Source organism: Tamandua tetradactyla, chromosome 1 (genome assembly GCF_023851605.1).
Source record: "Tamandua tetradactyla isolate mTamTet1 chromosome 1, mTamTet1.pri, whole genome shotgun sequence".
NCBI classification, from domain to species: domain Eukaryota; kingdom Metazoa; phylum Chordata; class Mammalia; order Pilosa; family Myrmecophagidae; genus Tamandua; species Tamandua tetradactyla.
The window spans coordinates 37,380,369-37,384,360 of record NC_135327.1 but is presented as its reverse complement, the minus strand read 5'-3'; the positions used below and the strand labels follow the sequence as shown (position 1 = coordinate 37,384,360).

Below are 3,992 nucleotides of genomic sequence, written 5' to 3'. Positions count from 1 at the left end.
TAAAGATGGTGCAGATGATGGTGCAGATTCTTTAACATTCCTTCATTAAGAGGTGGGGTCTGCACTACTCTCCTTGAATCAGGTGGCATTTATTGATCACTTGTGGCCAATAGGATGGGGCAAAAATAATGTTGGATGATTTCCAAGCCTAGGTAAGAAGAAACACTGCAGCTAGTTTCTTGGAGCACCCACACCTTCCAGACATCCCTCTTTGGATTGTTCCCTTGTGGGATCCACATGTTGTCCTTGAGCGCCCAGTCAACACTCAGCATCACCTGCCCACCAAGTAAGTCACCTGGGATATCCAGTCTCCAAAGGCTGAAGCACCAGCAGTTATCTGATAAACACCAACCAAATGATTACAAGTTAGAACTTCCCAGCCAAGCCCTTCTTGAATCCCTGACTTCAAAATTTGTGGCCAAGAGAAAATAGTTATTTCAAGGTGCAAAATGTGAGGGTAATTTGTTATATAGCAATAGAAAAGCATAATGGTCTACGAATACTGAAACTTCCCCATGGCCCAGTTGAGCTGCAGGTAGGTGGTGGGTGTGTTATGTGATGAGCGAGCCTCAGAGGTGGTCAGAATTGTCTGCTCTGAGACTAAAGAATTCCTCCTGACAGTGGGACCCAGCATCAATATCTAATAACTGGTCAACTTCAGAGAAGAGAGTCTGGGAGGAAACTTTTAATGGGCAGATGGCAAACATATCTCAGAAAGTACAATGAAGGGCAACAAGAGCTGGGAGCAAAGATGAGCTCTGAAGCTGTCCAGATGGATTTCTGAAGCATATAAAGATCCAGGGCTGGCAGGAGGAGAAAATAAGGGGCAGAAAAGCAAATAATGTGAGCACCGGCATGCATGATGTGATGACATTTTGCTGTTATTGTCAAGCTCTGGTTCTCATTACGCCAGCCATCTTGTTTCAGGATTTGAGCTCCCCTGGGAGATTTGTGTTGGATTTTGACCCTGGGGTGAAGAGGCAGGTCTGCCTTTTCTGAAAATAATCTCACAATTTAATGACACGCCTTGAATATGGAGTTTCTCCTTGCCAGCCATTATAAATATACCTGATTGGGTTCTGTACATCAATGTCATAAATCTGATTAAAAATTCAGCTTAGGCTCTTTTCTCCCTGCTCTACAGACAGCCTTATCTTTTCGTGCACTGCTAGCCGCATCTCTGAGGCACTATAGTGAATGTCAGAATAAATGGATTTAGCTGTATTGGGTGCCTGATCACCAAGGCTGCTGTAAACTCTGGCAAAGTACAGGTTGTTGCCATCAATGACCCCTTCATTGACCTCAACTACATGGTCTACATGTTCCAATGTGATTCCACCCATGGCAAGTTCAAAGGCACCATCAAGGTTGAGAATGGTAAGCTTGTCATCAATGGGAATCTCATTACTCTCTTCCAGGAGCAAGATCCCACCAACATCACATGGTGTGATGCTGGTGCTGAATATATTGTAGAGTCCACTGGTGTCTTCACAACCATGGAGAAGGTTGGGGCTCACTCGAAAGGTGGTGCCAAAAGAGTCATCAGCCCTGCCCCTTTTGTCAATGTCCCCATGTTTGTGATGGACGTGAACCATAAGAAGTATGATAACTCCCTCAAGATCATCAGCAATGCTTTCTGTACTACCAACCTTCTGGTCCCATGGCCAGGGTCATCCATGACAACTTTGGCATTGTGGAGGAACTCATGACCACCATCCATGCTGTCACTGCCATCCCGAAGACTGTGGATGGTCCCTCCTGGAAAATGTGGTGTGATGGTCATACCACAGCATGGCTGTGATGTGGTATGCCCATATGGCTGCCACAGCCCACATGGCTGCCCAGAATATCATCCCTGAATCTACCAGCACTGCCAAGGCAGTGGGCAAGGTCACCCCAGAGCTGAATGGAAAGCTCACTGGCATGGCTTTCCATGTCCCTACCCATAATGTGTCTCTCATGGATCTGACCTGCCAACTGGAGAAAGCAGCCAAGTATGATAACACCAAGAAGGTGGTGAAGCAGACATCAGAGGGTCCCCTAAAGATCATCCTGGGCTACACTGAGGACCAGGTTATCTTCTGCAACTTTAACAGTGACACCCACTCTTCTACTTTTGATGCTGGGGCTCCCATGGCCCTCAACAACTATTTCATTAAGCTCATTTCCTGGTATGACAATGAATTTAGTACAGCAACAGGATATTGGCCTTTATGGGCTACATGACATCCAAAGCGTAAGAGCCCGGGGACCATCAACCCCAGAGAGAGCATGATAAGAAGAGAGAGGCTGCTGGAGAGTCCTGGCCCCAACTCGATTCCCCAGTACTGAGAATCACCCATCCTCCACAGTTTCCATCCCAGATCCCCTGAAGAAGGGGACAACTGAGAGCCCTACCGTGTCATGTACCATCAATAAAGTGCACCCAGCCAAAAAAACCCACCAGTTGAGATGGTGTTTTTAAAAATCACACATGTCAATTCCTACAACCTTGTCAAACTTCACACTAATGGCTTAAAGTACATCTTTATATCTCTTTCTGTTGCTGAAAGCAATTGGAGGTTCCAAACCACAATTCAGGAGAAACCTGAGTATAAGATTTTGTCCTTTATACATCACTCTGCTTATGACTCCAAGTTTTATAAGAACCCAAACTCTGAAAACAGATTCAGGCCCTCAGGCCTCAATTTAGAGAAGAGAGAAAACCAGGACATGTAAAGGTCTAAGTTGGAATGCTTGCCTCTTATGCAACCAGGGACACCCCTGAAAAAAGCATGGGAAAGGAAGAAGAGAAAGAGGAGAGAAAAGGGCTTTTACTTTTAAATTCCTAGATCCCATTAGCTATCAAGCTTGGGGCAGAGTGCTTGTAATGCTGGGTAAACAACCCAATTCTGATTCTTGTTGTCTCTGCTTTTTAGCCAGTGGACTCCACTTGTGTTTTATTTTGCTTTCACAAAGAAAAGAATGACTTGACAAGAGAAAAGAGATCAAAGAGAAAAAATTGTGATGTTTGTAGACAAACAACCAAATAAAATAAAAGAGAAAATTTATGGTTCTATAGGTTTAAGGAAAGAAAGAAAATGATTATATTTGAAATGATTGTTTAAGGTTATAAAAATCACCAGGTGGGCAATGGTGGCTCAGTGGCAGAATTCTCGCCTGCCATGTCGGAGACCTGGGTTCAATTCCTGGAGCCTGATCATGCCAAAAAAAAAAAAAAAAAAAAAAGGAAAAAAAATCATCAGATGTAAAGAGACACATGAAAACAAAACAAAAACCAGCATGAACTTGCATTTGCCTGGACCTTAGGGAACTGGTGGGACCCAGATGAAGCTTTTGTTCAGAAGCTGGAGGATAGGTGCTCAGTTCCTGAAGGTGGTTTCTTTAAGGGAGAATTATGAAATTATGATGAGTAGGGGCTGTGCTGGGAGGGAATTTAGAATAGATTGAATGTATGGCTCATTATCTAGACCAGGGTGTGCAAATTGTAACCCCTAAATCCAGCCTTGCCTATTATTTATGCATTGTCTATGTCTGCTGTTGTAGTGGTAGAGTTGAGTAATGACTTCAGGGATTGCTATGGCCCATGCAGCTTAAATATTTATTATCTGGCCCTTTACCTCAAAGTTTGTTGACTCCTGATCTAGACAGTTATAAACACGCTGACTTTGGCATCTTCATCTGGAAAGGCATGTGGTGAACACGGCATCTACTGCTAGCTTTCTCTCCTGGCTTCCTGTTTCATGAAGTTCCCTGGGAGGCATTTTCCTTCTTCATCTCCAAAGGTCGCAGGCTGGTGGACTCTCTTCTTCTCGTGGCTACATCATTCTGCTTTCTCAGAATCTCTTCTTTTCTTCAAAATGTTTCCTCTTTTTATAGGATTCCAATAAACTAATTAAGACCCATTCGAATGGGTGGAGACACGTTTCCACCTAATCCACCTTAACAAACACTCCTGATTGAGTCACATCTCCAGGGAGATGATCTAATTA

The 3,992-nt window shown here is 43.9% G+C and overlaps 1 pseudogene; it reads left to right on the top strand.

The window, feature by feature from the left end:
• Positions 1 to 237: 237 nt before the first annotated feature.
• LOC143680567 (glyceraldehyde-3-phosphate dehydrogenase pseudogene) lies at positions 238 to 2,240 on the top strand (annotated as a pseudogene).
• The last annotated feature ends 1,752 nt before the right edge of the window (positions 2,241 to 3,992 follow it).